Source organism: Anomalospiza imberbis, chromosome 1 (genome assembly GCF_031753505.1).
Source record: "Anomalospiza imberbis isolate Cuckoo-Finch-1a 21T00152 chromosome 1, ASM3175350v1, whole genome shotgun sequence".
Classification (NCBI taxonomy): domain Eukaryota; kingdom Metazoa; phylum Chordata; class Aves; order Passeriformes; family Viduidae; genus Anomalospiza; species Anomalospiza imberbis.
This window is the reverse complement of record NC_089681.1, coordinates 148,759,432-148,770,400: the sequence shown is the minus strand read 5'-3', so window position 1 is coordinate 148,770,400 and position 10,969 is coordinate 148,759,432. Positions and strand designations below refer to the sequence as shown.

At 42.9% G+C, this 10,969-nt stretch overlaps 1 long non-coding RNA gene across 1 annotated transcript; it reads right to left on the bottom strand.

Annotated features, from left to right (window-relative positions):
• Positions 1-6,075: 6,075 nt before the first annotated feature.
• LOC137485404 (uncharacterized) lies at positions 6,076-10,543 on the bottom strand. Its single transcript, XR_011005307.1, has 2 exons — positions 10,115-10,543; positions 6,076-6,352 (listed from the first exon to the last, which is right to left on the bottom strand). It is a non-coding gene; the product is annotated as an uncharacterized lncRNA (long non-coding RNA).
• Positions 10,544-10,969: the final 426 nt, after the last annotated feature.

The following is a 10,969-nucleotide window of genomic DNA, read 5'->3' as shown; positions in this document are numbered from 1 at the left end:
TTCAGGCTGGACAACAGAAAGGATTTCTGCACCAAGAGGGGTTGTTAAATATTAGAATGTGCTCCCCAGGGAGGTTTGGAGTTCCCATCCCTGGAGGTGTCCAAGGAAGGCCTGGACGTGGCACTCACTGCTCTGGGCTGGGTGATAGGGTAGGCATTGGGCACAGCTTGGGCTTGATGCTCTTTGAGGGCTTTCTCAACCTCAGTGATTCTGTGCAATTCCATTCCTTGATCCTTTTTGCGGTTTTTTGTTTTCCTGACTGCAACAAGAAGATGAGGAAGTGTTTGATATTGCCCTTCAGCCAAAAAGTGGTGGTTGACCATGTTCAAGATGCTTAGTCAGGTGTGGTGTGAAGTGGAACCCTCTGGAAAAGGAACATTTCCCTGATATCCAACCTAAACCTCCACAGAAATCATATGAAAACTGTGTTTTGTTTTTTAAAAGGCCAATTTGGCTTCCTTTATAGTTAACAGGGGAAAAGAGAGAGTTATTTCAGGACATGCTTTGTTTTATCTATTTTAGATATTTATTTGGTAAGGGGTGAGTTGGTCGCACAATCCACTGATTCTGTGACTGGATCTCCACTGTCAGAGGGAGTCAAAGGTCAAATATAAAGATTGAAATTATAAATATCTACACTTCGCAGATAAACCCCATATTCTACATTGAAAATCAGCCAGTCCTCTGGTTCCCAAACAGCCAATCTTGGGGAAAGCAGCAGGCAGCAACCACCATCAGCCTTTCCCACTAGAAAAACAGTTCCTTCAGTGGCTGCACTTCCAGCAGTCAGCTTCCACGAGCAGATAAATGCTTCCTTTGGGACATGCCCACAGCCGTGTACATTTGGATGGCACGGAGCAGCCAAGCGTGTAATTCATATTTATGTGCTGTCAGGATTTTAAAACCAATCATTTCTCCCAATCCAGTGAAAAGACATATACAAAGTAAATTCTTGCTGAAATTATAGGTTCAACAAATTGAGGCAGTTTCTTTTTTTTCCTTTTTTATCCAGTAACTAGTGGTGAGATTTGAAATGTGTCTCAGCCAAGGAGTGCTAAACCCACATAAGCATTTTCTAACCACTAGGCTGAAGTCTGGTGGGTTCTATAATTCTCTTGACAATTTTTTTTTTTTTTTTTTTGTTATTCATGCTAATTACCAGTTACCTATGCTCAAGAAAGGAATAGGATTTGTGGTTAGCTGATGCACCCAGGAGACAGGGAGCTGCATGTTCACCATGCTCTGATGAATGCATACATTACACATATTAATTGGAAGTGGGACTGAAACCTTGCTCCCTTTCTTCCAGTAAGTAACTGGCCTCTGGGGCTCAAAATCACATTTACTAATCTCTCTCTTTCTCAGTGGTCCAATTCATGCTGAATTATTTCATGCAAAGTGGAGAAGCTTAAGGAGAGAGTGGAAACATCTGCTTCCCACACACCAGACAAGTCTCCAGGAGCTGGGAGCCTTTTGGCTGGAGGTTCTTGTGCATGCACAGAGGGTTCATTTTTGGGATTATGCCAAGGTTTCTCACCATCAAGGGGCAGGTTCTGCTGCCCAGGTAAAGGATTGCAGCATTTCCTCCTTGGAAGAAAGGATTCCTCTCTATTTTGGGACTTATTTTTGGTTTGTGTGTTTGAGTTTTTATATAGACAGAAGAGTAAGTTGTTAAATTCCAGGAGCATACATAACTGTGAATACCCCACAAAGAGAAGGCAGGTCCTTACAGTTCAGCATAAAACACTGAAATCCTGCAGAGTAGTACAATTCAAGGGACAAACCTTCTTTAGAGTCACTTTTTGCCCAGCCAACATTTTCCTAGAGGCAGGACTGGCTGTTTTAGCTGGAATTGCAGGAGGAGGAGAGCTAAAACAGGTGCAATCCAGAGGCATCGTGCTCAGCAACCTGGCACCTTAGGGCACTGTCACAAGTAGCACTGTGGCACATTATCCACCACCCCACATGTGACACAGAATGATTTATTAACTCTCACACAAGAAGTGTGTGGCAAATGGCAGGGCTGAACCTGTTTCCTGAACCCTAATGTAATATCTTACCTGCTGGACTATGCTTTCTCTGAAGGTTTAAATTCTGGAAGTTTTGACAGCCAGGTGCTTTTCAGTTACAATTTAATGTCTCAGAATTCAGTCATGCACGTATTGTCCAGTTCAAATTCTGATTTGTGGTATCAAAGACAATTATTTTTAATTTTTTTGTTCCTGGCTAGGCAATTTGTAATGTGAAATGTAACTTGACTGTCCTATTTGATGTATTCATGGCTCCTTTCCTATTTCAACTGGAAAAGATAATTATTTTCCTAAAACATTTTTCACATGCAATAAAATGGAATTAGTCCTTTCTTTTTCTCCCCCTTCTTTTTCTTTATTTTCTAACACAGCATACAAAGGACTTCTCATTCTGGTTACTGAAGCTTGAAAGAGAAGAGCAATACCTCCAACAAGGCTCGAGCCCTCAATGGAAATAAAAGTGGCTGAGCAGGACTATTTGGACTAAAAAACCCCATTCATTTACACTATTAAATTTATTCTGTGTGGGAGGGTTCAGTCCTCAAAAATTAAGGCCAGTCTACACCTAACAAAGTAGTATGATTAACTTTATAGATCTGAACAAACCAACTTGCCCTGCGTGGATCCAGTCAGACCAGCTGAATTACAGACTTTAGGGTACCAAAATCCTAAATCAGGGGCAGGGAGAAAAAGACACGAGACCAGCAGGTCGAGGGAGGTGATTGTCCCTCTCTGCTCTGCTCTTGTGAGGTCTCACTGCTAGGTCTGGGGTCCCCAGCATCAGAAGCACGTGGAGTTGTTGGAGAAAGTCCAAAGGATACCACAGAGATGCACCAAGGGCTGGAGAACCCTTTCATGACCCACCTCTGAGGGAGAATGTCTGAGGGTCTTGCTAATAGCTCCCTTGGGTGAATTAGAGTGAAACAAAATTAGTTAAAAGGCAGGTTTATTAAGAAAAAAAAAAAAGAAAAAAAAGAAAAAAAAAGTTGTAGTGGAAAGGAAGTATTTGGATGTTATGGCTCCTTTCTGTAAAAATATAAAAATAATAAAAATATAATGAATATTTATGTAAGGGGAAGGAAGGAAGGAAGGAAGGAAGGAAGGAAGGAAGGAAGGAAGGAAGGAAGGAAGGAAGGAAGGAAGGAAGGAAGGAAGGAAGGAAGGAAGGAAGGAAGGAAGGAAGGAAGGAAGGAAGGAAGGAAGGAAGGAAGGAAGGAAGGAAGGAGAGAGAAAATAGTGCAGATGAAAGATATCACTACCCATACATCCAGTGGCAAGGCTTGAACCTCGTTCTGTAGTTTAAAATACACACATTTATTTGTCTAAACACAGATATCTACATATGTGCAAAGTATCTGGGTGCTCCTGATGGCCAGTGAAGGTCTGATCGATGCTGTGGAGTCGGGAGGGCTGTCCCAGGCACCAGGAGGAGGATGGAACACCAGGATGGACCTCCCGGCACCTCCCTCAGCAGGCTGGGCTTGGTTTCTTAGAGTTTTTGGTCCCTTGGGCCACCAGTGAGTCACAGTGTGGATGACTCAGATATGGGCATCTCCAGGACCACTTGGCACCTGTGTTATCACAACAGAATCAGGAGTGGGGTCTGGCCACGGTGTCCGCTGTGCATAAACAAGAGGCTGTTTGGAGAGAGAGATCAGAAATGCAGCCTGTCTGCTTTCACATCGGAAAATATTTGCAGACCATTTGCCTCTTTGGGGTTGAACAATTTCCTTCTCCAGCAGAGCATGGAGAAAAGGTCACTCTGGTTTTGAGATAATGGCTGCTATTATCTACAAGAGGGACAGGATGTGAGCACTGAAGCTCTTGCTTTGTGTATTCCAGACCATAAATTCCAGAGAGTACATTATTCTGAGAGCTTCTTACAGGGAGGGCTACAAGATTTCTCTTCTCTAATGAGCAGTGAAGGAAGGAAGGAAGGTTATGTAAGAGGTAAAAAAGTCACAGAATCACAGAATGGTTTGGGATGGAAGGGACTCAAAAATCATCCCAATCCACCCCCTGCCATGGGCAGAGACACCTCCCACTATCCCAGGCTGCTCCAAGCCCTGTCCAGCATGGCCTTGGACACTTCCAGGGACCCAGAGGCAATCGCAACTTCTCTGGGCACCCTGTGCCAACCCCTCCCCACCCCCCAGCCAATAATTCCTTCCTAATATCCCATCCATCCCTGCCCTCTGGCAGAGGAAAGTCACTCCCCGTGTCCTGTCCCTCCATCCCTTGTCCTCTCCAGCTCTCCTGGAGCCCCTTTAAGCCCTGGAAGGGGGTCTGAGCTCTCCCTGGAGCCTTCTCTTCTCCAGGTGAACATTCCCAGCTCTCCCAGCCTGGCTCCAGAGCAGAGGGGCTTCAGTCCCCAAAGCATTATATTAGATAAATATTTATCTCAAATATTTGAGACATATAATATTCCCAAAAATCATTTACCCTACTGCCCCAGCCATTTTCCAGTTTACACTTTCTGGTTTTTGTAACTGCTTCTAAAATCTAGCACCAGCTTTTAATTCTCATCTCACTTCCTCCTGCCTTAATTTTTTACTCTGGAGTAACAGCCAATCATAGTGCCAGGGATCCACAATTCCTTGTTGCTCTGTGTCACAACAAGAGGACTCTCTGGAGAACTGGGTTTGATTCTTGACTCTGACATTGAGCTGTGGCACCGTTTTGGGTAAATCCCCTTTCGATTTTGTCTTGGTTGGTTGAAAATTCTCATGAAATTTAATTTGTTTCATGTCTATATTTCTGTTTCTAGTCTTAAGTGAGATTTATTTCTGCAGGGTAGGCTGGTTGCCTTTCAAAGCCTGAACTAGTCATCATTTAAGCTAAAAATTACCTTCTTGGGTGCCTATTTTTCCCCAGTGGCTCTAAAAAATTGAAGACTTGCATAGACTCAGAGATGTAACTTTTAAATATTTATAATTAGGTGAGGTGAATTTCATGTTTTATAAGTAGCACCTCAGGCAAAAACACTTTTAATATGTTGCTTATTTAAGTGGCTTAAGTTGAGACCTCTCATGATAAAATTAATTATGGTCAATTAACATATCAACCTGAATCCTTCTCTAAAGCTTGGGGAAGCATAAGATCTTGTGGTTTGCATTTGGCAGCAAAACCAAGAGAAAAAAAGAAAAAAACACAGTTGTGAAAGTTTTGGGGTTTGTCAGCTATATTATCTGTCATTTATGTGGTCAATTAACAAAAAAAACATAAGACAAATGTTTTTATTTTCCTTTTTTGCTTTAAGATTTCAGCAGGGGCAGACTGCAGAAATATATAAAATAATTCTTTAGGCAAGCAGGGCCTCCCTTGGAGAAGGAATATAGGCATCCTCTGGAGGGCTTCCCAGCTGCTTTCCAATGATCTTTTGGTTTTGTGCTTGGCTGCAAGGAAAATCTAGAGAGCGTGTCTGTCAGGACACGGCTTTCATTGAGAGGAAATTGAAGGAAATCAGGTCCCAGGCTGCACAGAGAGCTTCCAACCAGCCAGCTGAGCTCCTAGTTAGTGATACATGACTCAAAATGCACAATGATCATTTTGGAGATTCGTTACAGCTTCAAATTTCATGTTTATATGATCTCGCAAACGCGTGTTGTTGCTCCTCCGTCAGCCTCTTCAATCATTTAATAACAATAAATTGGCTCTTTTTAGGCTACTTGGAAGATGCTTGACAGGGAAATGCTTGATTTCCTGGAGCAGCATGTGCTGTGGATAAACAGGCATGGAAATGGCTCCTTTCTCTGATGAATTAATGGCAGGGGAAAGAGCTTTTCTGGCATTCCAGGCTGGGAACAGTTGCTGAGCTTTTCTCTCCTGTGTTTTCCACAAAAGAAATTCTGGAAGGCATTAGGACTGGAGTGGCAGAAGAAAGGTGGCAGGAAGAGTCCTTTCTGAGCAGAACTCCATCCACTTGATTAATGTGTGGAGAGATGGTTTATGCTGTATATTAACAGCAACAGCTGTTTGCCATGGTATTTTTAGTGACTGCATCTGCAGTTAAGTCCTGACCACCATAAAAATCAAGCATCCATCCTTAATATAGAAAATCTTACATATTCTAAAGAACACCTCTCCCATGCTGGGTTTCTGTTGTGCTTCCTTGGTTCAGCAGTCCCTGACTCAGCTCTTCTGAATGAGAATTGCTTTCATTTTCATCCATATTTCCCTCTGCAGGGAGGAAATCATCCTGGGCTGTTCCACCAGGGAAAGAAAAATGCTGATGTTCGAGTGGTTTGAGCAGCTCTGTGTTTGCTACCAGCTGACAAGTCCTGCAGAGCAGTGACTGTCAGATGATGGACAGATATTGCTGCCTGGAAGAGATGAACACGTAGGAAAACAGTCAGACAAGCCAGCAGATGAATAGATCTGCTGCTCCCTGATTGTCTCTGCTGCCAAGATTAAAAGTGTAAGAGACTGACTGATTGATTATCTTCCTCCTCGATACTTAATGGTTATAATAATAGCTGGGGTCAATCTGCCAGCAGTTGCTCATGAAAAGTAATTAATCTGGTTCATACCCTCACCCAGGGGAAGATAAATTATGGATGTATCTTCCTCTGGTTGTCCTTTGCAGAATTTCCTGGCTTCTTAAGCACTCTCACTCCAGACATAGAGTGAGGGTTTCTTTATTGAGAGAAATAGAAACTTAAAATCTGTGAAAGCTCAGAAGGAAAATGTCAGTCATCTAAAGGTGAAAGCAATAAACCTGGGGTCAACTCTTCATCTCTGCATTCACATCCTCTGGTACCCAGAAGGAATTGAGTTCTCTGTATGTGCCACAGTCCTGCACTACAAACTGCTCGTGGGGATGAACAACCATCTTTTGAAAAACCCATTGTTTTGGCAGACAGATGAAAATGAATTAATTTAATCTAAAAGCAAAGTGTCTTTTAAAGTAAATTTGTCAGGTGCTTGGACTAGATCATCATTGCAGGTCCCTTCCAGTGGAGAAATTCAATTCTATTCTATTCTATTCTATTCTATTCTATTCTATTCTATTCTATTCTATTCTTCTATTATATTCTATTCTAGTCAGTTTTTGAAGCTAAATTTGTAGGTGGTCAGGGGAGACACACAGACTCTTTCAAATGTCAGTTGAATCTCCCTCTAAGATGTGGCCAACAGAGGTTGAATGAAGAAGAGGTGGGAAGTTCTGGATTCCATCTCACTGGATTTCATTGTAGTGACAATAGAGATGTTTTGCACAGCCAGTTGAGATCTGATTCCCAACTTCAGGCTAGCTGAAAGAAGGTAAGAGAACTTCACCTGTTTACTTGTTTTGTCTGCACTAATTTATTTCAGTCACTCACTGAGAATTCTTTTATGTCTCTGAAGGCTTCCTGAACATATTCCTGCCACCATTTTCCACAGCCTCCCCTGAAGCAATGTCTAAAAGTTACAGTGATGTATAAATTGGGGATTTAAAGCTTGCTCCAGCAATTAGCCATGTAGGTTTAATTGCCATGCACTCAGATTTATGCATCATCTGTTATGCACCTTAGAAAAATCTTTCCCTCCACCTAAGCAATAAATATACACAAAGACTCTCTTCTGCTTTCAGACCTTTAGCAGCTAAGAGGACTAAACACTACAGAGGTGCTCTGTGGGGCCATGAATTTTGATTAATTCCCCCACAATTTGCATACCTAACTAAACAGGTTTCCTTCATCATCTGAGTACTGCCACCAGTTCTTAGGATTATGTTTGGTTCCCTTTCCCTGTGTTTTAACTTTAAAAGAAATATTTCATAAAAGAAGATGCTGATTCTTCAACTTTTGCTGTTCCAGTTCTTTCAGGCTTTGTTTATCCTGCGACTCTGAAATGCTTGAAGTCTCTGTGGTTTCATTTCCATTCTCTTGAGGAGACACTACAGAGAGAGACCAGAACCAAGCCTTGCCTATGGATTCTAACCTCCAGACAGACATTAAAAATAAAATGAACTTTTAAAATAAAATGAACTTTTTCTCATCTATAACACTGAAACCCTGTTTCCATGGTAACAACAGTGTCACTGGGTGAGTGCTGAGATCAGTTTTTGTGGGGCCCATTCTAGTTGGCTATTCTTCACTGCCCTTGGTCTGCAGAGCTGCTCCTCTCACATATCCTCACTCCTTTCTCTGGATGAAGTTGCAGGTGGTTTTCCGCCCGTTTTTAACTCTGTGGTGCCAGAGTCACTCCCACTGACTGTCACTGATGGGCTTGGCCTTGGACAGTGGCAGGTCCACGTTGGAGCCACACTGGGCATGGGGGAAGCTTCACAGCTTCTCACAGAAGTCACCTCTGTAGCCCTCACCACCAAAACCTCGTGTGCAAACCCAATTCTCATATGGAAAATTGATACAGCTCATACGTGAAGCATACAAGGAAAGACTGTATGGAAAAGCTTGTTCTAAGGCAATTTTATTTTAGAGAATAGCAGAAACGAGACAGCTGAAATCCTGGAGAAGTCACAAAACAGATTGTAAGGTTTTCTTTGTTTGATTGCTTTTTGATCATGTAAAGCTTTATTTCATGAACCCTGAGCAAGCAGAGCTGTAGAGAAAAGCAGATTGGAAAAATCAATTCTAAGGACCATGTTGCAGATCTGCTTGATATTTTCAGTTTGCTCTCTGGCAGAATTCAGAGCATGCAGCAAAAGGTTTCTCCTCTTCACAGCCACAAAGATCTGAGACATCAGGGGAGTAAATTAAACATTTCACCTGTTGAACATGTCCAGAGCTGTCTCCTGAGTCTGCTGCAGAGGAGACTGAAGTAAGCAGCACAGCCAACAAGAGAGACAATGGAGCAGGATTTGATGCTTCTAGCAAGTTTCATCTGCTGCAGAGAAACTGCCCTGATTTTCTGACTAATGTGTAGGTCTGTCTCTTCTGGTTTTCTTTGATGGGCAGCTCCATTTGCCATCTCTTTTTCAGCTTCTGTGCCTGCAATGTCTCACAGAGCACCTCTGTTCTTCATTCTGCTACTCCCTTAACTTCCCCTCTCACTCTTGGTACCCTGCATGTCTTGTTTCTTTAGAAAGCAGTGGGATACGGAAAGGGTGAAGGGTCTGGAGCACAAATCTTATGGGAACCAAGTGATAGAGCTAGGGGTGTTTATCTTGGACCAAAGAAGGATGAGGCCAGACTTTAGTGCTCTCTACAACCACCTGAGAGCAGGTTGTAACCAGAGGGAGGCAGTTTCTTTTCCAAAGTCCTGAGGAACTTGAGGACATGGCCTCCAGTTCCACCAGGGGAGGTTTAGATTGGATATTAGGGAAAACTTCTTCCAAGAAAGGGGTGTCAAGCAGTGGAGCAGGCTGGACAGGGAAGTGGTGAGTCCCCAGCCCTGGAGTTGTTTAGAAGACACAGATGTGGCATGTGGGGATGGGGTTTAGGGGTGGGCTTGACAGTTCTGGGTTAATTGTTGGACTCAGTTGTGTTAGAGGGTTTTTTTACCCCTCCTAAATTATTCAATGGAAAAGATTCATCCCACTTTCAGCTGCAATTCAGTTACAAAAAATCACTTACACATGCATGCATTAGAGATAGGATTCAGCTGTGGTTCTTGAATTGGGATTTAAATTCTGCAATTTAGACACTTTTAAAGTCAGATGCCTAAAAATTAAACTTCTAAATTAACCAGAGAACAATTTAAAAGCCACTGCTGAGTGATAACACATCTGCAGTGTGGTTCATCTTACTGTTTTACACATTTTGCTTAGGAAAAAATAACCAGTCCCTAGAAGTGCCTGTGTACCCTGCTGACTCCCTAGGAAGCCTCTGACACACACCTTGATTTGGATCAGAGAAAATTCAACAACGTGGGACAGTATTTAGGATCCAAGATAGATTTTTAACAATTATCAGATTCCCAAAGTTCAGCCACTGCAGTTTAATTTTGCTGAAATAGTGTTGAGAGAATCGGAAGAGGGAACACATGAGTCAGAAGGTCTGAGATAGTAATTTTTAAACTTTACATCCCTGCAAAAGGAAAAATACTCTGTGTTTCTGAGCTGCCTTCCCTGGTTGACTTTTACCAGGAAAAGCTTGAGCTCCACTCTGCTTCTTAGGCTTGATCTCATTTATATTTCATACCTTGGCTCAAAGATCCATCCTGAACCTCAGAGCTGAATTCCTGATGCACCTGTGCTGAAAATGGCAAGGCAGATTTGGCCAGACTGGAACTTTTTTCCTGGAGGTTTTGGTGACTTCTACCTCAGGCAGGTTTTTAAGCACATCTTGCAAATGAGAGTGTTGGAACCCTGGTTGCTGAGAATTTTGGACTTTCTGTACTGACAGGCACTGACCCCCAGGAGAACACTGCATTGACCTGAGGCTGTGGAGAAGCTTCCAAAATGGAATGACAGAACTGGGATTGTGGGGGTGGAGTTTGAATAGAAGTGTGTGATATCACAGGGTGGGAAACTCAGAGTTTAAGGGTTTAGAATATAGGAATAGATATAAAGCAAGATGGAGGTTTTAGGGCAGAGGCTGGGCCTTCTTCTCCACCTCCTTCTCCATGGGTTTGGGGGGGTTTTGTGTAATTGGATAAAAAAGTCCCCATTGTAGCCATGGGTGGTTGGTTATTGGGTTAAAAGTAAAAATAATTCAGGTGTCATTTCTTAATTAGACAGTTGATCCTTAAAAGGACTTGGAGAGAAAAAGATGGGGCTCCATGATTAGTTTGTTGGAGTGAAGGGCTGCAGAACTCAGGGTTTGTGAGACTGTGACAGAGATAAGAGCTGATAAACATCTGAGTCCCAACAAGAAATTCTATCTCGTGATTTAATCCCGACCTTGGCAGAGAAGCAAAGAATTGGCAGAGAGCTGCTCACCAGCACTAACAGCCTGCCCAGGGCTGAGCTGAGCCCGGGGCTCCCCTGCCAGCATCCCGCTGGCCCCAGTGCTGCGGGACTGATTCCTGCTCTCCAGCTGAGCACCCACAGCCCA